This window comes from Geotrypetes seraphini, chromosome 2 (genome assembly GCF_902459505.1).
Source record: "Geotrypetes seraphini chromosome 2, aGeoSer1.1, whole genome shotgun sequence".
In the NCBI taxonomy this organism is placed as follows: domain Eukaryota; kingdom Metazoa; phylum Chordata; class Amphibia; order Gymnophiona; family Dermophiidae; genus Geotrypetes; species Geotrypetes seraphini.
Genome location: NC_047085.1, coordinates 118,135,951 through 118,163,821, shown reverse-complemented (window position 1 = coordinate 118,163,821; position 27,871 = coordinate 118,135,951). Strand labels below are relative to the sequence as shown.

General features: G+C 42.1%; 1 protein-coding gene across 2 annotated transcripts in view; it reads left to right on the top strand.

The window, feature by feature from the left end:
- RP1 (RP1 axonemal microtubule associated) overlaps nt 1-27,871 on the top strand; it is a 627,806-nt gene that overhangs the window by 128,923 nt on the left and 471,012 nt on the right. The gene's annotated exons all lie outside the window — the stretch shown is intronic.

The window sequence follows — 27,871 nt, the reverse complement described above, 5'->3', positions numbered from 1 at the left end:
TTCATGGTGACCTTCACAGCCCCACAGGTCATATATCCCATAAGCTAGCCTATAGCAGAGCTGGGCTTAGTAGCTGAGCCACAATTAAACCAAACCAAGAATCCCTTACCCCCTTCCAAACTCCACCCATCTCTTCGGTAACCTCTTTTAGGCTGCTTCTGGAAGCTTTTGCGCATGAGTGGCCGTCACCCTGATGACATTATATGCACGCGCGCATGCGTGTGACATCATTGCATTGACGTACGCCCATGCGCGAAGGCTTCAAATGTGGCCTTCAAGCTCAGGGAGGTTCATGGGGGGGGCTGGGGGAAGAACAGGGCGGAGACGTAAGCAGAATGGGGTGGGGCCGGGGTGGAATGGGGCGTGGACAGGCATCCTTTTTTTTTCAAAGAGGAAATCTGGCAACCCTATCCATGGTCTTCAGAGTCCAGAGCCTAGATCACTCTCAGTCTGCCACAGTCTTCTCTAAAGGTTGGTGGTGGTGCTGACAGATTTCAAGGGAGGGGAAGTGCAACATAGACGCACAAAGAGTTGCATGAGCACCATTCCCTGAAATGCCTTTGCTCAGTTTAAGTAAAGTTACACTGTATGCATGAAACTTTATGTGCATGCTGAACACAGCAGCACTTTTGTACAAGTGTCTATTTCCATGCATAAAACATTGCTTTATGGACAAAAATGCCTTTATAAATCACCCTCTAAACTTCAATTCATTAGTCTTTTAAGTGTCTGATATTGTTGCAGCTTGGCTCTCACGATGTGCACAGAGACCAGCTTAGAAACTGCCTGAGATGTTATTTCCTTATGCATCTCAAATTTTGCAGCTGAGCTGGAATATATATGGAGGATATGTTTTCTCAGATGTGAGCAGTATAGAAAACCACACATGTCAAATTACCGTATTTTCACGCATATAACGCGCGCGTTATATGCGTTTTTACCTACCGCGCATACCCCTCGCGCGTTATATGCGTGAGCGCGGTATACAAAATTTTTTTTACATAGTTCCCACCCCGCCCGACGCCCGATTCACCCCCCCCAGCAGGACCGCTCGCACCCCCACCCCGAATGACCGCTCGCACGCGCTCCCACCCGCACCCGCATCCACGATCGGAGCAAGAGGGAGCCCAAGCCCTCTTGCCCGGCCGACTCCCCAACTCCCCGACAATATCGGGCCAGGAGGGAGCCCAAACCCTCCTGGCCACGGCGACCCCCTACCCCCACCCCGCACTACATTACGGGCAGGAGGGATCCCAGGCCCTCCTGCCCTCGACGCAAACCCCCCTCCCTCCAACGACCGCCCCCCCCAAGAACCTCCGACCGCCCTCCCAGCCGACCCGCGACCCCCCTGGCCGACCCCCACGACACCCCCCCCCCCCTGCCCCGTACCTTTGGTAGTTGGCCGGACAGACGGGAGCCAAACCCGCCTGTCCGGCAGGCAGCCAACGACGGAATGAGGCCGGATTGGCCCATCCGTCCCAAAGCTCCGCCTACTGGTGGGGCCTAAGGCGTGTGGGCCAATCAGAATAGGCCCTGGAGCCTTAGGTCCCACCTGGGGGCACGGCCTGAGGCAGTGCACGGAAAGTCAAGGCGGGTGAACGGAGAGTCGGGACAGCGCACGGAGAGTCGGAGCAGTGCACGGAAAGTCAGGGCGGGTGAACGGAGAGTCGGGACAGCGCACGGAGAGGCGGGGCAGTGCACGGAAAGTCAGGGAGGGTGAACGGAGAGTCGGGACAGCGCACGGAGAGGCGGGGCAGTGCACGGAAAGTCAGGGAGGGTGAATGGAGAGTCGGGACAGCGCACGGAGAGTCGGGGAGGGCGAAAGGAGAGTCGGGGTGGCCAGAGGAGAGTCGGGGCGGGCGAAAGGACAGTCGGGCTGCATGCGCGGTATACCCGTGAGCGCGGTATACAAAAGTTTTTGTACATAAAATTGTGGTTTCTGCACGCTATACCCGTGTGCGCGTTTTACACGGGTGCGCGTTATCTGCGTGAAAATACGGTATGTAATCTCATTCTAAAATACCAGAAACACACTTCTTAGTTTTCGTGCAGAGATTTCAAGTTAAAATTCAGCTAATAATAAAAACAAAAATACTGCCTCACTCCTTTAGACAGCATTAACATCTAACAGTTTAGGAAATGTTCTTTATAGCAAAAGCCTCCTTCTAGTTACAGCTTTTGGAGTGAAATTCTCAATAATGTGATAAGTGGGCAGCATAGATACGCCCCCCCTGCATTGTTACATGTTCAGATTTTCAGCTCTCTAATACCGTAGCTTGTTTAATGTACACACTATCATGGCAGTGACTTCCAGGAGGTCAACGGATGTGCTCTAATCTACTAATGTTTCAAAACTTCAGAGAAAATGGGGAAATAATAGACTTGAGGTACCATTTGTAAGCCAACATAACATTATGGTAGTTAAGTAATTTCCAGATGTGAAATGTTCCCTAGCAAGGTAGAGAATCTAAGAAAACCATGATCCATAAATTTTGTTCTTATTGAATAACAATAACTAGTTATAAAAACTCTGCCAGTTGTTTATTATGAATTTGTGCAGCCTTTATTTACCAAGTAATGGTTACAAACCAAATCCAAAAAGTCATTATCCTCCAGGCCTGATAATGCATGCTGGGTTCTAATCTACGGTAGCTAAGCTATTTTATTATGAATTTAAGAAATGTAGAAAAATGAAGACAGATAAAGACCATAGAAACATAGACTATGATGGCAGAAAAGGGACGGTGGCCCAACAAGTCTGCCCACTCCAGAACCTTCCCTCCCGCAAGTCTGCCCACTTAATCAATTACGTGCCCCCACCTGTTTGACCATAAGGCCTGTCGAGTTTGCCTTTCCATACCATGTACCATCTCTTCCTCCTTCTTAGAGATTTTATGTACTTGACTCAAGTTTTCTTGAATTCAGATACAGACTGTAACTCCAGTGGGAAGTACATTCCAGGAGATTGAATCCATTTTGTTTTATTTCTTCCCCAAACTGGTCTATAACTAAATGAAGTTGGGCTGATATTCAAAAACAATTATGCGTTTGCCATTGACCAATGGATGCCTAGTTAGCTTATTCATAGTTTTTAAAAGGTTGGGGCAGAGCGAGACAGCCCTAAAAATTTTCCTCATAGTACTGATTTTCAGCTGTCTCCAGGTAAGTTATCCATTTCATTTGTCTGCTGAACAGTAGCCTAAACTATAGAGAAAGTCCAGCAGAATCACTATGCAGTAAAGTGGGGGGGGGGTTCCCTCCAAACACCCCCCGTCGGAGCTCTGTAAAAATAAGTTTTCCTGCGGTGCACTTCTTTCTTGCGCCGAATTGTCAACGCTGGATTGTCGGCGCGCTGGTGTCTGGCGTGCGATTATCCCATCACCACGACTAACCTTACAAACATAGTAAAACAAAAGGAAAGAATGGGAAGAGAAATACAATTTGTTGATAGTAAATAAGATACTTATGGGAAAAAAACAATAGGAAGGGAGAAATCAATGTACTTCAGAGAAGTTATGAAATGGAATTGAAATTATCAAATGCATCCTTAAAAAGAAAGCTTTTTAATTTGCTCTTAAATCTGTCCAAATTGCGTTCTTCCCTTAAATAGATAGGGAGTGAACTCCATTTTTGAGGGGCTGTGACAGAAAAAATTAATTGCCACCGTGTTTTTTTAATGTTTTTAAAATATTTTTATTTCTTCCATATTCTTCCATAACCTTTTTTCTTTTCTCATATTGTCCATAAAATTAATATAGCTACTTAGCTTATAGTAGATTCTTAACTTCCAACTAGGCCACCTCTCCCAACTTGCATGTTTCAAAAGAAACTTTCTTCAGGGTCGAGGGGAACTGAAAAGACAAGTCAAGTGTCATTCATTCAATATCTCTTATTCACAGCAGCTTCAAGATACAATACTAAGAACATGTAGGTCCCAGAGACGATTAAAGGTGATACTAGGTGCTCCTTTTACTAAGGTGCGTACGCTAAAAACGCTAGCGCACCTTGGTAAAAGGAGCTCTAAGTCACTCGGGAAACTTTCAATAAAAACTCATCTTTATCAGAAACCACAATAGAAAAATACAGCAGATACAAAAACTGCAATGAATAAAGACCTGCAGTGCATAAAAAAACTGTAGTAAGTAAAAAAAACCTCAGCGCTTACCAAAATGAGGCAGTTGTTTAACATGGCCGCGGTTTGAAATTAGCAACCTCTTATCACAGCTGGTCTGTTGTCGTTCTGCCGTATAATGTAAAAACATCCTTACAAGAGATTTGACTGCCATAGTTCTTACTTGCGACATAAAAACGTCAACAAAAAAGTTTTGACGTGCTTTACAGTCTTCAGCGACTGTATCCTGGCAACTGAACATGTATTTATTATCGACACACCCAGAATGTAGAACCAGGAAAATTCTTCTGACAGCCTGTTTCATAGATCAAAAAAACTTGTATCTATAGAGCGACTCAGATTCAATTTCTGCATTAAGTCCTTCAGGCACTAAAGATTTAAGTCTAAATATCCATTTCTGGTTTTTTTATAGCTAAAGCTTTTTGAATGTTCTCTCCCTCCCACCCCATGGCCATGTGAACTATCACAACTTGTATTATTGCAATGGTTATGAGTCTTTGCCACATTGGCATCTGAATAATTTCCCCAAAACAGGGAACTCCTCTCCTTGAACCCATCTGTATTTCATTTCCCCCTTTTCTTCAACTATTCTCTGGCTCTTATTCTTATGCAATCCTTCTTTTTGTATTCTGATCGATTTCTAGCTACAGCTCACATCTTTGGGGGCTAAAGTCTTATTCTCTACCCTACAGGTCCTTGATCTCAAACATTTACCCATGCCTTGCTGTCTCTCATCTTTTAAATCCCTGCTCTTAAATCTTAGTTCACCTTTTTCATCTTCCTCAGTATTATAAAGTATAGCAAGGATTAGAAAATAATTCTCACACTTTGTCTGCAACATAAGCATGGATTGTATGAACGTGAGACCTTCAATTTTGTTTATTCTTTATAACTATTTCACCAAAATGAGAAATGTGCCCAGGAGCTCCTCAAGATCCCATTCTGGCTTTTTGTAACTTGCAGGCAGGCCCTCGAGTATCTGACACCCTAGGCAAATCTTCAGCTATGCAACCTCCCCCAGCAGCTCAAATACCCCCTCCTGTCCCTATATCCCCCTCAGGTGGTTAGCTTCCCTTTACCTTCCTAGTCCCCAGATGGCCAGCATCTCTCTTTCTCTGTTCCCCCTCCCCTCTCCAGAGTGGCCAGCATCTCATCTCCTCTTCCCTACTCTCAGTCCATATCCAGCATCTCTCCACCCTCTTTCTGTGCCTCTTGTCACCGCTACCACCCTACCTCTTCCCAAGGCTGGCCCAAAGCTCTGCAAGTAGTGAGTACTACAGAGCTCTTCGAACACAAGCCTGCACTGAAGCTGCCATGTTTTGCTTTCTTCCAATAGGAAGCTTGTATCGGGGGAAGGGAGGGGGAGGCACATGACATCATATGAGCATGGGCTTGAACCTGAAGGACCTGCACAGCACTTTCATAGCTTTGCATCCAGCTCAGAAAGAGGTGAAGTAGCAGTGGCAGACCTGGTAGGGAAAAGGAAGAAGGGAAGGGAAAGTTGTACCACCTCTTGCAATCTATCCATTCTCTTCCCCAAGGCAGTGGAAATTCTCCGGAAGGGCATGTGTTGAGCTATTATAAAAAAAGATTTCAAAAATATCATATATTAACTATGATTAGAAATGCAGTACATATTCCCATCAGTGTAAAGGAAAATATATAGAAGCCTATTTATTAATTTGCACCTAATATGCATCAACAGCCTGAACTAAGGCAAGTTAAGTGCAAAACCTCTGCACTAACTGCTAAGGGCATTCCCAGCACCATGGGGAAGACAGCTGTGTAGCTAATGAGGGGCAATGGTTACTAGTGGAGACTGTAGTTAGCTACACCTTTCAAGGTATTCCTTCCATTCCCATCCATCCAAATGCTAATCAAAATTTCCACATTAGGGGGGTCAATATTCAAAGGGGTTTAACCGGTCCCATCCTGTAAATGCTGAGCTGGCTGCCCACTGGTGTTCAGCGGGACTTAACCAGGTAATGCCACTGAATATCTCTAACCATTTAAGTTAGGGATGGTCTGAGGCAGAGGTTGTGTGGAGCCACAACTTAGCCAGTTCAAGTGCACAAAGTTCGGAGAGCACAAAGATTATCTTAACATGTGCCAAGTTAAAAAGGCACTAGTCTGAGTACTAGCTAATACCCAGTAAACTTTTGGATCAACACATATACCCGTATATTCAATGCAAAGAGCAATACATACCCCAACATTGAATATTAGTTCAGCCTGCAGCTGTGAACAGTTTACAAGCTGCTTATAACTGCAGGCTAAATACTACCCTCCAGGTTTTTAATAGAGCAATGTTAAACACCTAACAGCATAATATAGAGGCCTCCTGGTGAAACAATATGTACAATGGGATTTCTTTTGTTTTGCTTTTAACTTAAGTGTTCTAGAATTATCTTCATAAGTCTTTGCTATGTCCTCCACTAATCAGTTTGTTTTTTCTTTTTATGCTTTTCTGATGGGATTTCTTCCTGTGGATGCTTTTACATGGTATCTTTTTTTTTCATTATGTTTTTGGATGCTTTGAATGTCATTCTTAATAACAGAGAGTAGAATTGTCCCTAGTTCAACATCCCGTGCTCATCCTCTTCCATTCAACAAATTAGATAGCAATGATAACAATGCTTTAGATGTTTCCAATCAACCTGACACTTTTTTGAATCCGGAAGTTGCTCCTTCACAAAATGGTGCAGAATTGTTTCTAATACCCTTTCAAGATGATATAGAGAAGTCAGTTCGTGTGAATCCAGATGGAAGTATGATGGTCGAAATGAAGGTTCAATTCAAGATAAAGGAAGAAGAAACCATTCAATGGACAACCAAGGTCAATTGTTCTAGTTTTGCTGACAAAAATGGCAACATTTTGTCATCAGATCTAATTAATTCAACACATAAAGAAAATGAAAGCCTTATTTGCTCAGAAAATTATGATATACGCTGTAAGCCAGAAAAGTTGGTTGAAACCACAGTCAAAGACTTTCAGTCTGATTCAGAAGTTCGTGCTTCTGATACCTGTCTGAATTTTCCTAAATTTGCTGACACAAGTACCATGTTGTCAGAGAATAAAGGAAAACCTTACTTCCACAGACCACCAACACCTTGGCCTCAGATAGTGCGACAAAAGCAGGCTTCAGTCAAAATGTTGGAAACTCTGGTGTCAAAAGGAAAATCTCAGGAAAACCCAAACCAGTTTTCCTACAGTGAGGAAATGAAAGGTCACCAAAGGAGAGCTGACTATTGTACAGTCATTCGGTCAGACTACCAAATGCCATTAACTAGTCACAAACTAGAACATAAGAAAAATGGCAGCTTTGCAAAGTATTCTATGGGTGGCAAGGAAGAAGATATGGCAAGTGATCTAATAAAAACCAAACAAAATAGATTAGATATAATCCACGATGAAGATGTTTCTCTGGCAATAGTGAATAAGCCAGTTGAAAGAGAAGATAGTAATAATTTAAGATCAAATTATATAGATAGCCTCACGGATTATATACCCTCTGCAAAGATTCAACAGGGTGCCAAGCCTCTTTCAACCACTGCTGAATGCTTTCATCCTGACTCTCACCAATCTATAGAAATGAAGAGATCAAGAAGTAACGCAGCTAGTTGTTCAGAATCCATTGAACCCCAGAATAAAAACCTTCCTTCTGATTTAGTGTTTTCTGATCAGAGTTTAGGAAATAATATAATGAAAATGGAAGCAAAATCAAGTTACAATGAGACTCCTGAGTCAACGACAACTATAGGATCTTCTGTTAGCCAAGATAGATCAAGGCAACTCATTGATAGTTTAGAAAATGATGGAGGCATTAAGTCTAAAGCTTTTTCCAGAAAGAGCAAGAAGAAGAACAAAGCCCAACATCTTCATACGGATCAACTGGCAAAGAAAGTCCAGAGTCAGCAAGACAGGGCATCTAGTGGAGAAGGAACTGACAAGCATGAGATTGTCTTACCTAACTCATTCCTTAGTGGAGGAAATCAAGGATCCAGAATGGAAAGCACAGATAAGCATGATTTTTCTCGTGAAAGCTCAGGAAAACTTTGCAAAGAAAATGATAGGGAAGGAGCACCGACATCTAGAAGCTTAAACCACATCTCCTTTAAAGAGAAGCAGTGTTCACATGTGTCTGTGACTGGGAAACAAAATGAGTTATGTGCTACCAATAAAATAAGCGGTGACAAACAGATGGCCACAGTAAAACCCAGATCCATTAAGAAAATAAGTTTATCTGTGCCACTGCAAAGTGAAAGCAATGCAGAAGAGAAATCTTATCAGAAAAATGAAACTGAATATAATCTGAACCCTGAAGAAGTCAAATGTCGTGTCAACAACAAAAGTAATATGGCTTTTCAGGTTAATTTAACCGAACAAGCAAGTGGATCCTCAATGAAAGAAAGCACCCTGAATGGAATGGAAAATCGCAGTGCAGTGACAAGTGATTTGCAGAACGCTTTAAAAACTCAGAATAAGCATGGGAAGAGTAAAAAGGATACAAAAATGTTCAAAAGCAAAAGTGAAACTATAAATGGACAAAATGCAGTTGATATTGTACCTGAGATTACTCATCACTCACTAGAAAACTATGTACAAAACTGGTTTCAAAGCAGATTTCCAAATGCTTCTTTACCTGCAAATAGATTAATTCCATTAAGCAGGAAAGATGAAACTGCAGAAAGCAGCAGCATCATTCATGATGTTATCAATAATGTTTTGGATGAGAAGCCTAGTTTCACAATTGAAAGTAAAATGGATAAAATTGAATACAATCCAACTAAATGTAATCTGGTTAATGAGCCGGCACAGTCCATCACCGAAATAGAAAGTCCTGAAAACAAATCAGTCAAAGAGTGCTCTGGGAGGCAGGTTGGATCCGTGATGAGTACAACTGTTAATGTTATAGAAATAAACAAGCATCCACTGCCCTCAGACTTCGAGCAGAGTACAAATTCTGAAGATCAGTTGCTTAATGAAGTGGATGGAATTGTGAAAATGAAAAACAGGCTGACAGTTGGCACATATGGCAGGGGCACATCTCTGAGAAAGCAAAGTGCTGATGTTGCTGTCCAAGCCCAAATGGAATTATTTACTAGCACAGCAAGTACCATGACTGATGCACCGAAAGATCGTGTCTCTGACTTGTTGGGCCAACTGGAAACCTCTTCTCTATATAGCAAAAAGCTTAGGAAGACTTATTGCAAAAGTCTTGAGAAATCATTGAGTCTTCCTGATCTATCTTCTGTTCCTCCTACAACAGTTAATTCTTCCTCAAAGTTAGTTCTTGCTCGGTGCGCAGTACTCAATCTGAAAGAAAGTTTAGCTACCTTACGAGAAGACATATCCAGGAACAATGATAGATTCTCTGAAATATTTACACTACTGCAATCTCCTAAACACATGTCACTCTTAGAAGTTCATAACTTGAAGGCTGCTGTGTTGACTTTGCAAGAATTGATAGTGAATCGTGATGCAAAATGCAAAGGCTCTGCTTTTTGGCCCGATAATACATCTGCAGAGGAAATCAAAAATGTTTCACAATTCTGTGAAAATGGCAACCTGTGCAAAATAAGAAATGAGAATAACCTCAATTATGAAGAAAAGCATGGTAATACTCAAGAAAAAGGGGTAGATTCAGAAAGATTCAATGACCTCCAAAAAACTATCATAATGTCAGCAGGTTCCAAGGACTCTGAAAATCTATGTGAATGTAAGACACTCTTTAACAGAAAAGGTACTGTTAAGGATAAAATAAAAGATGCCTTTATTTCAAATGCAGAAGTTACCAAGAATGAGACCTGTGAAACTGTTTATTATCAACAGGAATCCCAGCATAGGCGTATGAATGCATTCCTTTTAGAAGAAGAAATGCCAGAGAATGTTGAACAAAGAGTAACCACAGAAGATGAAAACTCAAATAATAATGGAGTAAATTCTGGGGAGCAAATTCATCCAGTAAAGCTGGAGACATTTGCCTTCAAGGATAACAAAGGTACAGCTCTTTATGATAACAATGAAAATGGTAGGAAAATATACGCTGAAAGATCAACAAAGGCAAAAAACAAACTGAAAGATAATCAGAAGTGTAGTGACAACATCTTTGCAATATATGAACAAGAAAAAGAATTTGGAAATGAAGAAGAGAAGAATAATATTTATAATGAAACATTAGGCAAATGCTCTTTTACATCATTCCCTTTATCCGCCTGTTGTGACTCAAGTGCAGAAATGGAAACTAACACAACAGACAAGATACCAAAAGTTAAAAAGATAGTACAAGAAATGGAACAGAAAAAATATTCAGGTGCTGTTTTTGAATCCAAGAAATGTTTTCAAAGTCCAGGTTCTTCTGATTGGTCAGACAATAGACCAGACAGTGAAGGAAGAAGGACTAGCGATTATACATTTAGGCAATCTAGTGAAGCAAATACTGAAAGGGGGGGAGAATCAATTTGTAAAACACAAGTTAAGACCGGCCATGTTAAAAGAACTATTGAAAGACTTTATGGCAAAGCAGAAGCTAGCTTAAAAGTTTCCCATAAAGAAGAATCTCTGATACTCTCTAGAGATTTCCAAAGGGATTCCTGTGCACCTGTGGATCTGGGGTTTAAGGAAAGACCCTCTTCCTCTCAAGGACATCAGTCTCAGGATATTGAAAACGTTTCAAGACCATCAACTATTTCAGAAGAGCATCATAAAGAGCAAAAACAAAAGTGCAATACAAGAAGTGCTGACCATACTCGCTTTGCATTATTTCAGACCATTTCAGACAGAGGATTTGCACCACCAGAAGACAAAGGTGGACATTGTACAAAGCAACACTGTAAGGTTGATGAATGTATAGAAAATAGTAATGGAGTGCTAATAGACAAGGGGAGGTGGCTCCTTAAAGAAAATCATTTGGTAAGGAGATCATCTCCTGAAAACAGTGGTATGTATGGCAACTTGGACACAACTTCAGCAGACACAGTGTTTGACAATAGCAGTGATGATGTTCCATACTCAAAATGTGGAAATCAGTATCCCCTGCTGGATGAAATATCCTCTTCAGAACTGGAAGACATGGCTAGGCCACATCAGCTCAGATGTAACTACTTCAATATGCCTCATGGTAGTGACTCTGAGCCTTTTTATGACAATTTGCAAGGCACTAATGGCAAAAGTATGTGCGCTGGTAACAATTTGATGTCGCTTACACAAAAGAAAGATGATGATGGTTGTTCAGCAGAAATGTGGACATCTTCCTCACAAAATGTTGCAAAGATTCCAACCTTTGCCACTGTAGAATTCAGATTACCTGGCAGCAAGGTGCATCCCCTAGGTAGGCAGCCCAATGATCAACCTTCCAATGCCCAACAGACATCCAAGAATCACGTTAAAGAGCAGGATTCCTTAGATAAGCTTCATTTTATTTGTGGCCAGCACTGCCCAATCTTACCAGTGATCATCAAGTCACTGGATGAGGAAGACAGAGGATTTGCCTATTGTAAAGCATCTGACTTTGAGAACCAGTTGGGCCTATATCATCAGACTGAAAAAAGATCTAGTCTGATATACAAAAATTCACACAGAGATAAAAACAACAATATAGACTGCATTTCTATTAATGAACACACCAACTATATATTTCATAGATTGCATGCCAACCAAATGCTAGATTTTATTACCAGAAGTAAATATGTCCAAAACGGATTATCACTACAATATCAAGATGATTCAAAAAAATTTGAAGAACTTGTAGATGAGAGGCATCTTATCTCATTGAAAAGGAAGTTATTGGCTACTAAAAATATGAATTTAACCTTGGAAAGCAACAAAATTTACAGAAATAATGAATCTGAGCAAATTTTGTACAGGATAGTGATAGATGAAAACAACAATTTACCATGTGACTCAGTAGATCAGCGACAGAGGTCCAGAAGAAGCTCAAATAGCATTATCATAAACACAAATGTATATTTATTGATGAGACCATCAGAGAGCTGTCATTCCTGCCAGACCTCTAGCAAAATAACTTCCCTGTGGCATTCAGATGGAGAGTCTTCTGAACATTGTGAGGATTACAATATCACTCCTGAAGAAAAAGAAACAATACCTAAATTAGGTAATGCTAAATGTGACAGAAAAGTGTAATGAAGAAGATATACAGCCCCAGTTCAGATAGTTATGCAAAACTTAGAATTGAAAACAAGAAAAGAAGCAGACTTAAAAAATCATAGATATCCCTGTCAATAAATTAATAGCTAGCAAGTGCTTTAAACAATAAATAGATAAGATCACATAAAAGCATTCACGTCTCAATAAATAAATAAATAGGTAAGTCCATAAGAAAGGCTTAAAAAGTCATAAATATTTCAATCTATAAATGAGTAGTTAGCAAATACTATGAACAATAATTAGATAAGACCTCATGAAAGCATTGACTTCTCAATACATAAATAACTAATGGCAGTAACTCTAAAGTCTGTCAAAAGAGAAATGGCTTACCTAGCTGAAAAGTCTATGACTCCTTAAGTTTTTCTTATGAGCTTTCAAGGTGCTTTTTTAAGATATGTGGTTTGTGTCTGAAGTGCATTTTTGCTATTTTGTCTTGAAAGAAATGGTGATACCTTTTTTATTGGACTAACTAGAGTAACTAGATTAACTAAGTAAAGTAACTAGATTAGCTTTTGAAGGTAGGCATATCTCTGATCTGAAGAAGGATTACCTTGAAAAGCTAATCTAACCAAACTCTAGTTAGTCCAATAAAAAAGGTATCACCTGATTTCTTTTTGTTTTATTTTTATTTCTACATTTTGCTATTATATGAATTCATTTCACTGTACTTAATGTTTGTATCTGTTTGATTTTTAGTTTCATTGCCTCTGACATAGCTAGAATTTGGCGAAACATGGCCATGTCGGGCAACTATTTTTAATTCCTGAGAGCATATCAGTAAAGATCACTTAAAAAAAAATTTGTTTTTTTTTACCTAAAGTCTGCTTCTTTGCTTATTTCCATTATGGATCTGGTGAACCATCTATCTTTGTTGTTTTCTCAACCAAACTTAGAACTGATACATCTAGGTCAGAATGTATACAGTTCCAGTATTATTTTAAATAAGAATCTGCTGATGTATAGGATTTTCTAAAATGGTGCTAACACAGAAGTAGAAACTACACCAGAAGTAAAGTTCCCAATAAAATGTATTCACCACAAAGAGTCAATTTGCGGCAGTTAACCCGACATGGCTGTGTTTCATTCATGCTGGAGCATTTAAGTATTTGTCTGTGCATGTAGTAGAAGTTCTACCTATACATATTAAATGTCAATATTTTTTTTCCATTTGGTCACATTCAGGTGCGATAGGTATTTGGCTGTCCCCCGAAAGCGAAACAGAGAGTGAAATAACTTTCCCATGATCACAAGAAGCCGCACTAGGGTTTGAACTGGGTTCCTCTGGTTTTCAACCTGCTGCTATAACCATTAGCTTACTCCCCCATTTATACATGTATGAGGGCTGATTGAAAAGTAATGAATGTTTTTTTTTTAAATTCTGAATCAGATGACTCCACAGGATCTGAACGTTTTTCTTTTTCAAAGTAACATCCTTCATATTCAATACATTTTTTGTAGTGTTTCAAAAATAATTCAAAGATATGCAGTAGATCATTTTGCGACATCACTTTTATTACTGCTGCTGTGGCTTTTTTCATGTCATCATCTGAAGAGAACTTCTTTCTATGCACCACTGTATGCTTTCATAACATTTCAAGAGATTCATTACCGCTCTTTCCAAGATTAACATAAAATTCAATCATATACTCTCACAGATATGTTTTTCTCATTTGCCATGATGACACATATGAAGTTCTTCCTCTCGCTGTGACCCAACAATGAAGACTACGGCAGTCCAACTATAGGTTCAGAAATCTCAATGTATGAGCTTCACAAGAACCAGCACAGCGTTGCCACATCTACTTCTTGGAAAGAAAAACAGAAGCAGTCTCAACTTTTCGATCAGCCCTCGTATATTTGCCATTTTGAAAACCTCAATGAATGCATGCCACTAATTAACAACAGAGGCTTCAATCCTTATTTATTTTCAAATTGGAGGGAGGAATAAGCATCAGGAAACAAGTGGAAGAACTTCCTTAACTCCTCTAGTGCCCATATACATGTTTTACAATCCTACACAGTAACATAGTATATGACAGCAGATAAAGACCTGAATGGTCCATCTAGTCTGCCCTGTAATCACAATTTCAGGATTAAATTAAAATGTCTTTTTTCTTTGTTATTTCTGGGTCATAGACCTTAGAAGTCTACTCAGTAATGACCTTAGTTTCTAACTACTGAAGTTGCCGATGAAGCTCACTCCAGCCTATCCAAACCATCTCCTTTGCAAGATTCAGGCCATGAAAGTTAGCCCATTCATATTCTAATTATTGATCCTCTGTGTTCATCCCATGCTTTTTTGAATTCCATCACATTTTTCCTCTCCACCACCTCCTGTGGGAGAGCATTCCAGGCATCCACCACTCTCTCCATGAAAAAGAGGAAAGGCGGTAGAGGGGAGATATGATAGAGACGTTTAAATACCTATATAATGTAAATACGCATGAGTCAAGTCTCTTTAATTTGAAAGGAAACTCTGCAATGAGAGCGCATAGGATGAAGTTAAGAGGTGATAGGCTCTGTAGTAATCTAAGGAAATACTTTTTTCAGAAAGGGTGGTAGATGCATGGAGCAGTCTCCCAGAAGAGGTGGTGGAGACAGAGCCTGTGTCTGAATTCAAAAGGGCCTAGGATAGGCACGTGGGATCTCTCTGAGAGAGAATGAGATAATGGTTACTGCGGATGAGCAGACTAGATTGGCCATTTGGCCTTTATCTCTCATCATGTTTCTATGTTTCTTAAGTCTACCCCTCCTCAACCTCAATTTATGTCCTCTAGTTTTCCCAATTTAACTTCTCTGGAAAAGATTTGGTCTTATATCAATACCTTCCAAATATTTTAATGTCTATATTATTTCACCCCTATCCCTCCTCTCCTCCAGAGTATACATGCTGAGGTCTTCTAGTCTCTTCTCCAAGACAAGATGTGGCATTAATTGGAGAAATAACAATTCATTTAAATAACAGAAACTTGCTTAAAAACTTGGGCAGTTTGCTCCTGAGAAAACTTTTAAGTGAAACGGGGAAGCTCCATTGAGTACAGCACCTGCAGCTCAGTTTAACACTAAATAAATATATTACTGAGTATTATATGAACAGCCCACCTTAACAATAAGGACTCCTTTTACTAAGCTGCGCTAGCGGTTTTAGCGAGCGCTACATTGCCACACGCGCTACACACTAATGCCTCCATAGAGCTGGTGTTAGTATTTTCCGCGTAGCACGGGGGTTAGCGCATGCTAATCTTCAGTGCACGCTAAAAACGCTAGCGCACCTTAGTAAAAGGAGCCCTAAATGAAGCATGAACATCAAAATATTTATCATAAAAATATTGAGTTGAATATAATAAGAAAGTATGTTATTTGAATACTGAGTAATAAGTAGATAAGGGAGGTTTTTATGACTAATGATAGCTTTAACACTGGAAATAGGGTCTGAATTTTCTAAAGCACTGTTTACAAGGGAACTTTTTTTTTTCTCCCATGACTAAGATATTGATTCAAGCACAAATTAACAGACAGCTGATTTTGTTGCATTATTGGGTTATATTTAATATACTCGATTATATTATTGTATAATTCTCAAAAACTGACATATTTCAATCACTAATGAAAACAATGCTGGAAGACCTTTCCGTACTAGCACAAAACCAATTTCTTTTTAGATCCTCAATTCATCAAATCACTAGGACTCAAGCATGAGTCGATGGCACCTAAGAAGAACAACAAACTGAAAATAAAATAATTTTTCCTACTTTTGTTGTCTGGTGATTTTATTTTTCTAATCACCCTTTCCCAGTCTCTGGTTGCATTTCCTTCTGTCTATGCTCTTAACTCTGTTTTCAGCATTATTCTTATGTCCCTTTCTCTATGTTCAATCCACATCTCAGATTTCTTTTTAATGTTTCTGTGCCTCTCAGTGTGTAGGATCCACCTTCCCCCCGCCCCAAGCCAGCTTTTTTCTCTCTCCCCTCTCCCCCGAGCATTTCTCTCTCTCTATCCCTATTCCCCTCCCTGAACAAGCATCTCTCTTTCCCCTATCCCCCTCTGAACAAATATCTCTCTCTCTTCCCAATCCCCCCTCCTCTGAACAAGCATCTCTCTCCCCTATCCCCCCTCTGAGCAAGTATCTCTCTCTCTCTTTTCCCTATCCTCTCCTCTGAACAAGCATCTCTCTCCCCTATCCCCCTCTGAGCAAGTATCTCTCTCTCTCTTTTCCCTATCCCCGTCCTCTGAACAAGCATCTCTCTCCCCTATTCCCCTCTGAGCAAATATCTCTCTCTCTCCTTTCCCTATCCCCCTCCTCTGAACAAGCATCTCTCCCCTATCCCCCTCTGAGCAAGTATCTTTCTCTCTTTTCCCTATCCCCCTCCTCTGAACAAGCATCTCTCTCCCCTATCCCCCTCTGAGCAAGTATCTTTCTCTCTTTTCCATATTCCCCTCCTCCGAACAAGCATCTCTCTTTCCCCTATCCCCCTCTGAGCAAGTATCTCTCTCTCTTTTCCCCATCCTCCTCCTCTGAACATGCACATCTCTCTCACCATCACCATCCTCCAAGCAAACATCTCTCTCTCTCTTCTTATATTCCTCCCTCAAGCAAGCATATCTCTCTCTCTCTCTCTCTCTCTCAAAGCATCTCTCTTTCACTCTTCCCTCTCCCTAAGTAAGCATCCAAGCCAGCATTTCATCTCATGCGTCTTCCCCCTCCCCTCAGTAGCAATTGAGACATTCCCTTTCCCTTCTCTTCCCCCAGGTTTGACAGTTTCTCTTACCTTCCCACAGATGCTGTAAACATGCCTGTGCTGCAGCAACATTTCTCTTCACAGTTTTCCATTCAAAGCCGCGGGCGTTGACACCTCGCATGATCTGCGGCTGTGTCGGAAGCCTTCTCTCTGACGTTGTAACGTCAGGGGGAACACGTCCGATGCAGCTGCGGATCGTGCAAGGAGCCGACGGCTGTGGCTTTGAGTGAAAAAACTGCTGCAGGGGAGCCGGCCAGAAACTAAACACCCGCTGGAGGGAGCACAAGCTGGGCTGCGGAAACCCCTGATTTAAAGTTTACTGCTGCTACTGGTTAAGGAAAGCAGCAGCGGCAGAATAGGGCCGGCTGTGCACCCCCTTGAGGTGTGCACCAAGGGCGGACCACCCTCCCCCCTGCCTCTCCTTGGTACGCCACTGGTCTAAATATGACTATATTTCACCATATCTCAAAAAACGCCATTGGCTTCTGGTCGCCTTCAGAGTCCAATATAAAGCAGTGATGGTTTATCATCAATTCTTGTATGGCAATATCCCAGAAATACTTACAAGTAACATACTCAGCTAAACACCAATGAGATCTCTGCATTCTGAGAGTTTGGCCTTACTGAAGACGTCTGTTAATGTAAGACTTGTTGAGACAGTTAAAAGGACTTTCTGTTGTGCAGGAGTTAAGTTATGGAACTCCTTAGTAGGTCAGATACGAAACTGCTGGGAAAAGGGTAGGTTTAGAAAATTACTAAAGACGCAGCTTTTCGTAGATGCCTTTTTAAATTATCTCCATTAAAATTGATGAATTTTCTAAGAGCCTCTATGGTATTTTCTTGAGGATTGTATGCAATTTTACTTTTATTAGATGACTATTTTACTATGTATTTGTTTTTATCTTGTTGTCATTTCAACACCGTGTATGTAAACCGTTTCGTTTTAGACAGTATCTAAATTTTTTAAATAAATAAATAATAACCTTGTCTCCATATGACTGCTGTATATAGGACCAATATCAAGTCTCAAAATATAATAATATTCTTTTTTTAAATAGTTTTAAACTTTTTACAATCCAGCGATGTCACTCAAAGCTCAAGTCAGTTTCATTGCAATGAGATTCACCCACCTACCTCATCATTAGCCTTTCATATTTCTCATTCTTAGCTTAGACCTCAAGTGGCTCCACCACCATACTAACACTTTTATAAATACTTAGAACATAAGAATTGCCGCTGCTGGGTCAGACCAGTAGTCCATCGTGCCCCGCAATCCGCTCCCGCGGCAGCCCCTAAGTCAAAGACCAGTGCCCTAACTGAGACCAGCCCCATCTGCGTACGTTCCAGTTCAACAGGAACTTGTCTAACTTTGTCTTGAATCCCTGGAAGGTGTTTTCTTCTATAACAGCCTCCGGAACAGCGTTCCAGTTTTCCACCACTCTCTGGGTGAAGAAGAACTTCCTTACGTCTGGAATCTATCCCCTTTTAAATTTAGAGAGTGCCCTCTCGTTCTCCCTACCTTATAAACTTTCAATATAAACTTATCTTTAAAGCATATTATACGTCAGCCGGGGGAGTCTCTCCAATATGTTTCACCAAACAAAAGCGCTTTTTCAAGCACTTTCCCTTTTTCTGTCGTATTCCACGGTATGCCTCTTTATTTCCGGACATTTCCAGGTATTGTGATAATCTTGGGATAGAAAACTGAAGTGCACACTATATTTGTTGTATATAGGAGTCACTGGAACAATTCTATATTAGCGATGTAAGAAAGATACCTATTAGTCAAGGTTTTATTTCAACCATAGACATTAGATCAAGAGAGAACCTGTCTGAACTGGCCTGGTGACTCAAAGAATACATATCTAAGCACCTTGCACATGCCTGCTCTTCGGGTCTGGACCTTTACAACAGTCATGGAACTGGTGAAAATGCTTGCATCTAGATTGCATGTAGAATATTCGAATTTGTAATCTACACACCTGGGTGTCCCACCACACTCCACCCAAGCTCTAGCCATGTATGCCTCCACCTACAAGTACACACCAGTGCATCTTGGTGGGTACTTACAAAATACCATGTAATCAGAAATTTGTCACTTACACCCAGAAATGATTAAAATATTAGCATCATGGTATTAAAACCTAGCTGGAAACCCAAAAGAGCAAGAGGGCTGTAAGCAGGGCCGGATTTAGATGAAAAGAGGCCCTAGGCTATTCCACTTATGAGGCCCTTTCACCTCCCATTTTTAAGTTTGTAAATTACATGAGAGATAATAAAATACATCATTACTGTGATATATATCAATATGTTAAATGAAACATGTTGTTATTGGTACTAACCTTTATAAAAAATGTGACACGGATCTTGAGGCCCTAGCTGAAGCTTAGTTAGACTAGTTAGCCTATAGGAAATCCGGCCCTGGCTGTAAGGCCTTCCCTCCAAAGAGATCTATTGTTCAATACCATAAAAATAGTTTCTCATCATATCTTTAAGTTGATGGGTTGGATTCTATACACAGTGCCAAAAATCCTGATAACTATTATTATTTTTTTACAGAAAATTGTATTTTCAAATTAGGTTTTATCGCTTCTGAGATTCATTCAGGATATGTCCAAAAGTGAAATGCATGCAACAGGCCCTATTTAATCAATAAAAAAAATAAACATGCTTCTAAACTGCTATCGTGTTTTGGTGTTACAGATGGTGAGCCATGCTGACCATACTGTTCAGGAGGCTATTAAAGTCTGTGGAGCACTAGGGAATGAGGTTTGATAACACTTCTCTTCTATTACTGCACACAGTATAAAGCAGACACTTCCTGGGCTACAGTCCCATCTCTACCATCGAAGAGGTGATGGGAATTCCTGATCTACAAGGACAATAAATGAATGCTTCGTTTGAAAATTTACCAGGGCTCTGTGTTTTTATTATGTAAGTGAGCTGGATGTTGGCACCTAAATGCTGACTTATGCTAGTATTCTATAATGGAATCTTCTCTTTTTTTTTTACATAAGAAGTTGCCTCCGCTGAGTCAGACCATAGGTCTATCTCGCCCAGCGGTCCGCTCTCGCGGCAGCCCATCAGGCCCACTGCCTGAACAGTGGTCTCTGACTAATTTTACAAATTACCTCTAATCCTATCCCTATAACCTTACCTCTACTCTTATCTGTACCCCTCAATCCCTTTGTCCTCCAGGTACCGGTCCAGACCTTCTTTGAAGCCCTGTAGTGTGCTTCTGCTTATCACATCCTCCGGTAGCGCATTCCATGTATCCACCACCCTCTGGGTGAAAAAGAACTTCCTGGCATTTGTTCTAAACCTTTCCCCTCTCAATTTCTCCGAGTGCCCCCTTGTACTTGTGGTTCCCCATAGTTTGAAAAATCTGTCCCTGTCCACTTTTTCTATGCCCTTCATGATCTTGAAGGTTTCTATCATGTCTCCTCTAAGTCGTGTCCAGCATTATGGTGCCTAAATTTTGGCACACTTTATAGAATTGCCCCCAAGAGGATAAGGAAAGCCCCTATTTCTTTTTGGAATATTAGACTAAGGGGCTCATTTTCAAAAAAGAAAAACCCGAAATGTCCAAAATGTGGCATAAAGGGACAGATAGATGTTTTTTTCACCAAACAGCTCCAATTTGCTATTTTCAAAACCTATTTTTTTTAGATGGATTTCTACGGTGCTTGTCCACAGTGCTTCTAAATTTCAAGGGATTGTGTTGGAGGTGTGGTATGGGTGGGACTATGGCATGTTTATGATTTGGATATTTTTCTGCCATAATCGAACATTTAAGAATACATCCAGGGCACAATTTGGACAGGGTGTGGCGCAGTGGTTACAGCTGCAGCCTCAGCACCCTGGGGTTGTGGGTTCAAACCTATTATTTAACTCAAACACAACCCCACATAGAACAAATGAACATGCTCAGCAACGCTAGAAGGCTTAACGCACACTCATACAGCCAACCACAGCAGGAGAACAACAAAACAAACCAAAAAAACAAAAGAAGTGGAGAAAAAAGCCTCAGTTCTGCTTCATTTGGCAAAAAAAACTCCACAAACACTCCCACACAAACAAACCTGTAGAGTGAAAAAGCACTATAATAGCTTGCAAAGTCAATGTTCAAATGAGCATGTTCGTTTGTTCTATGTGGGGTTGTGTTTGAGTTAAATAATAGGTATAAATCGCCCTTCTTTCCTTAGTTTATAATTTTAGTACATACTAAGTTGTGGGTTCAAACCCACGCTGCTCCTTGTGACCCCGGGCAAGTCACTTAATCCCCCCATTGCCCCAGGTATATTAGATAGATTGTGAGCCTACCAGGACAGACAGGGAAAAATGCTTAAATACCTGAATAAACTCATGTAAACTGTTCTAAGCTCTCATGGGAGAACAGTAAAGAAAATTTAATAAATAAATAGATCGGCTTTAAGAAAGAACAAGTGTCAAAAAAGTGCCCAAGCTGACCTCTGGAGAGATGAGGGCATGAACCCCACAACACTCCCCCAGTGGTCACTGGCTCCCTCTGCCCCCTCCCCCCCCCCAGATGTGAATGAAACAGTACATACCTGCCTGCATAATAGTTTCAGATATTATAGCCAGTCCTAGTAGAGCAGCAAGCAGGTTCCTGGAGTAGCCTAGTGGATGGTGCAGTGAACCATAGAGATGGTGACTCAGGCCTATATCTCTCTCTAACCACTACACTTATGGTAGAATTTGTGAGTCTTCCAAACCCCAGCCTAATCCCACTGCACCTACATATAGGTGTCACCTGCAGGCATAAGGGCTACCGGTGTTGTGTACAGTGGGTTTTGCAGGGCTCACCATGCAATATAAGAGGGATATGGTGAGATGTGTACCTGGGACTTTTTATGTGAGGTTCACTGCAGTGCCCCATTGCTCTGCTAAGATGTCTGTGTGGCCAGTCTGCTAAGAATGCTGGCCCCTCTTACATCCCAATGGCTTGTTCTGGGTGTTTTTTGTTTTGGATGTGCTTTTTTCAAAAATGATTCCGAAAGATAGATGCACTGAGCAAAAATTACATCCATTTTTAGAAAAAAACAAGATAGGCATCTTGCAGTTTTGAAAATGGGCGTGTTTGGTACTGGATTTTTGTGCATGTTCTGCAAAAGTCTAAACTCATATTGAAAATGCCCCTCAAAGTCACCTTCCGCACACTTACTCTGAAGGAACTGACATTCATACCCCCCCATAAAGCTGGTGTAAATGTTTGCACCTAGTTTTCAGAAGATTGTGCGTAAGTGATAAGATTTTGTAATCCACACACCTGAGTGACCTTCCCACACTCCACCAAAAGTCCACCCTTCTAAATGCCCACCTGCAAAGCACACACCATTGTATTTTGGTGTATACATTCTGAGTATAGTGTAGCCATAAAATGGGCATTTCTCATATGTGTGTGTATGTATCCATTTACAACCACAAAAAACATGGAGGAATGGAGGGAAGTATTGTACAAAAATTCAAAAATATCACTCCAAAACAAAAGCACCACACAAGCCAAGAAAGCTAGCTTATTACTTAAGCGAAAGAAAAGCCTCAGACAAACGGAGAGGTGTACCACACTCTTCCACCTAAGCATCATAGGCAAAAAACTTTCGCACAAGTTTAAAGTTAGCAGGTGGGAGCAAAAAATAGCCGAGAATGATTAATGGTAAAAACCACTGAACACAAACAGGCCAGGCCGACAATCATTTCGTGGCCGGTAACCACTGCTTCAGGGCCTTCGGGCCAAATCCAGGCTATCCTATAACACAAAACACAAACGCAAAAGGAAATGAAATTGCTCACCTGCTAAAAGTTGAAAAAGAGCAAAAGCTCATTCAATTACATAGGGCTCCTTTTACGAAGGCGCGTTAGCGGGTTTAACGCACGTGACATTTCATCACGTGCTAACCCCTGCGCTAGCTGGAAAACTACCGCCTGCTCAAGAGGAGGCGGTAGCGGCTAGCGTGGCCAGCGGTTTAGCGCACGCTATTATGCGCGTTAAACCACTAACGCGTCTTTGTAAAAGGAGCCCTTACAGTACGCAGATCCTAACTGCTGCTTTCAACCACAGCTTTCAAAGCACTTACACCCATAAATGTCTAACTGTATTTTATCACCTAAAAATAGGCAGTTCCTTACAGAATTATCGTCTAAGTATCTAATCACTGTGTTATATATTAGCAGTGGTTTGCGCTAATAGCACATGCTGATTCCCACCTTAACTGCATAACACGTTTTAGTATAGGTGGCCTGGAGACTAGTAAGTCCTTTAATGATGTATGGAGTCCATTGACTACTTTTGTTGCATTACAATAAGGCAGTGGCGTACCAAGGGGGAAATGGGGGGGGGGAGGTCCGACCCGGGTACACGCTCCAAGGGGGTGCACAGCCGGCCGGATCCGGAACTAGAGAATGTGTCCATCGTGGCTACGGGGACAAGGCCATTCACCGCCCCGTAGAGCGGTGAATGGCCTTGTCCCCGCAGTTAAGGGAAGGAACGCGTGCGGTTACCTATCGCGCTCCCTCCCTCCTTACTGCCGCCGCCGAGTTGATTCCCCCTCCCTGCCCCTTACCTTTGTGGGTGCAATGTCTAAACTGCCTTCTTACAGCAGCCAGAGCATTGTAATTGCATGTGGCTGCCATAAAGGTCATCTCTGTCGCAACCGGAAGTTTCATCAGAGATGACCTTTACGGCAGCCATATGCAACTACAACGCTCCGGCTGCTGTAAGAAGGTAATTTAGATGTCACAGCCACAGGTCAGGGGCAGGGAAGTTTGTTGCACCGGGCCTGTTGTCCGGGGGGGGGGGGGGTGAAAGCACCACGAAGGTAAGAGGCAGGGAGAAGGAAATGTGGGGTGGAGAGGAAAAGACGCTGAAGGGAAATGGGTAAAACAGAGTGTGGAGAAGGGCGCTGAAAGCACATGGGGAAGACAAAGGGGGGGGAGAAGGACACTGAAAGGACATGGGGAATACAGAGGGGGAGAAGGATGCTGAAAGAACATGGGGAAGACAAAGTGGGGAGAAGGACGTTGAAAGCACATGAGGATGATGGGGGAGAAGGACGCTGAAAGGACATGGGGAAGACAGGGGGGAGAAGGATGCTGAAAGGACATGGGGAAGACAAAGGAGGAGGAAGAAGGATGCTGAAAGGACAAGGGGAAGACAGAGGGGGGAGAAGGATGCTGAAAAGACATGGGGAAGACAAAGTGGGGAGAAGAACGTTGAAAGCAAATGAGGATGACGGGGGGAGAAGGATGCTGAAAGGACATGGGGAAGACAAAGTGGGGGGAGAAGCACGCTGAAAGGACATGGGGAAGACAGAGGGGGAGAAGGATGCTGAAAGGACATGGGGAAGACAAAGTGGGAAGAAGGACACTGAAAAGACATGGGGAAGACAGAGTGGGAGAAGACGCTGAAGGGAAATGGGGAAGAGAGAGTAGGGAGAAGATGCTGGCAGGGAAGAAGACAGAGATGCCAGACTATGGGGGGAACAGAGGGAAGAAGGGTGCCAGAACAATTTGGAAGAGGGGAGGCACAGTAACAGAAATGGAAGATGCAGATAGAAGAGAGACAGTGGATGGAAGGAATTTAATGAGAAGATGAGGAAAGCAGAAACCAGACAACAAAGGTAGAAAAAAAATTCTATTTCTTTTTCTTTTTTTTGCTTCAGGATAAAGTAGTATATTAGTTGTGTTGATAAAAATTTATAAACAAAGCCCTGCCAGCTGAACATCTCTTTCTCCAGTTCAGCAGCCAAAACTTTGATTTATAAGGAAGGAATAAGCTAAATATTGCAGTACTGAGGCTTGTATGGATGCTGCGGGATGGTGACAGGGCGGTGAATGGGATGGCAGTGATGGTGACGGGGCCGTTAATGGGATGGCGGTGATGGTGACAGGGCAGTGAAGGGGATGGTGGGCCGGGGACGGTGAAGTGACGGGGTCAGATTTTTTCCCCATGTCATTCTCTATCCGTAACCTCCCATGCTGTTCCAAACCGCACCTCAGCGCTGCTACCGTACTTATAACAGAGCAGAGTCGGCAAGGTCCCGCGATGACTGTGCCATCTACCGCCTCTGTTCTGGAAGAGGTAAGTGACTTCCGAGGTGGGGGGGGTGTGGCTGGCTGGCAGCCGCAGTCATCGCTGGATCTTGCCGCAACTCTGCGTCTGCTGGCCCAGCCCCCTCCGACGTCACTTATCTCTTCCATCCGGAGCAGAAGCAGTCATCGCGCCTTGTTGACTTGCGATGGAGAAAGAAAGGAGCATAGTAGGGTGGTGAAGGGAGAGAAAGGAGGTCAGGGTGGTATGGAATCTTGGTACAGGGTGAGAAAGGGGGTCAGGGTGGTATGGAAGTGTGATGGAGGGAGAGAAAGGGGGCAGATGCTGATGGAAGTGGGGGGGATGGGAGAGGAGAGAGTGAAATGCCAGACCATGGGAATGTGGGAGAGGGAAGAAGAGGAGAGGAGAGAGATTCCAGACCACTGTAGGAGGGAAGGGAAGAAGATAGAAACATAGAAACATAGAAAGATGACGGCAGAAAAGGGCCAAGGCCCATCAAGTCTGCCCACTCTATAGACCCTCCCCTTAAGATTAGCCAATGTTTTGCCCTGACCCACGTAGGGATCCCACATGGGCGTCCCATTTATTCTTAAAATCTGGCACGCTGCTGGCCTCGATTACCTGTACTGGAAGCTTGTTCCATTGATCAATCACTCGCTCCGTGAAGAAATACTTCCTGGTGTCACCGTGAAATTTCCCGCCCTTGAGTTTGAGCAGGTGCCCCCTTGTGTTTGAGGGGCCTCTGAGAAGGAAAATGTTATCTTCCACTTCTATATGTCCGGTGACGTAGTTAAATGTCTCAATCATGTCTCCCCTCTCCCTGCGTTCCTCGAGAGTGTAGAGCTGCAAATTGTTTAGTCTTGCTTCGTACGAGAGACCTTTAAGCCCTGAGACCATTCTGGTGGCCATCCTTTGGACCGACTCGACCCTCTGCACGACTTTGCGGTAATGTGGCTTCCAGAATTGCACGCAGTATTCCAGATGAGGTCTCACCATGGTCCTGTACAATGGCATTATGACAGCAGGCTTTCTACTGACGAAACTTCTACGGATGCAACCCAGCATCTGCCTTGCCCTTGAGGAAGCCTTCTCCACCTGATTGGCAGATTTCATGTCTGCACTAATGATTACTCCTAAATCTTGTTCCGCTGAAGTCCTGGTCAAGGTCTCCCCGTTCAAGGTATAAGTTCTGCACGGGTTTCTGCTACCTAGGTGCATGACCTTACACTTCCCAGCATTGAAGCCCAGCTGCCAGGTTGAGGACCAGCATTCCAATGTATGCAGGTCCTGCGCCATACTATCTTGTAAATTGCTCTCGCTTACCATATTACCATATTACCATATCGCTTACCAAGATGGATGCCAGACCAATGGGGGTGATGGGAGAGATGGAAGGGGGAGGCATCAAGTTCTGGAAGGGGAATAGAAAGAGAGAAGATGCCATATAGAAGGGGCAGAGAGAGGGTAGACAGTTGATGAAAGGAAGAGAGTGACAAAAAGATGAGGAAAGCAGAAATCAGAGAAGACAAGGTAGAAAAAAAAATTATATTTATTTATTTATTTTTTGCTTTAGGTGAGCTACATCGCTGTTTCTGTGGTGTTGCATTGTATGCAGAGCCCAGCTTCTTGGTGCTTCAGTTTAACCTTTGTCTACGTATTTTTATTCTATCTCCCCATTTACAAAACTGTAGAGCATTTTTTAGCGTTGGCATCTGAGCTGTTACCACCATGGCTAAAAACCACACTACAGCTTTGTAAAAGGGGGAGGGGTTAGTTTGTGATTACATACTAGGCGAAGGTGTTTTCTGTGTTCTGTGTGTTCAAAAAGACATGGTATTCCGTTAGGATTGACTGTGTAGGATTAATCTGTACTAGTCTGGCTTGTTTAATTTTACAATGGGTTTATTGATGTACTGCTCACTGCAGTATGTAAGATGCTGCCTTTTCCTAGGTATTCATGTGTGACGTGTGGATTGGTACTAAAAATCATGTTTTTCATACAGATGGGGGGTATCAAAAAATGATGGGCCCCGGGTGTCACATATGCTAGGTACGTCACTGCAGTAAGGGTCATGTTTCTTCCCTTTTCATTAGATTCTTTACACATCCAGGAAGGTGGGTGGGTGGGGGGAGGGAAATGTACATTGAGGAGTTAAATTATTTAATTATAATATTGAAATCACATCATATGTATTATTGTATTAATAATTAAGATGAGGATGGGCGTAAATGATTGTGTAATCATGTAATAATTGTATAGTTATTAGTGTGTTCTATGCAGTATTTATGATTTACCAATTGTATTGCACTATCAAAATTTGAAAATTAATAAAGATTTAAACAACAACAAAAAAAGTAACAGTGGCTAGTTATGTTTCTTGTGCAAAAAAGAATGTCATATGACATTTAAATAGATTTAAGAGGATTAGGGAAGATACAGAAAAGTGAGGAATGACACAAGATCAGTATTAGGGCAGTGTAGGGTAAGGAATATTACCCGAGTTAGACTTTGCCTTTTTGGATAATGAGAATTTGTTCCAAAAACCGGCAAATCTCTTTTGTGCCCGGTAGATTTTATAAATGGATTGGGATGGATTATGCCACCGAGTCTGCCACTGACTCATGGCAACATGCACAGTGAAGAATCCTCCCTGTGATGTTTCAAGGCAGAGTACAGGAGTGGTTTGCCATTTTTTTCTCCTGCGCATTGTGTGGCTCAACTATGTCACTGCTGCCCAACATAGGGCCCCTCAGCCTACAGC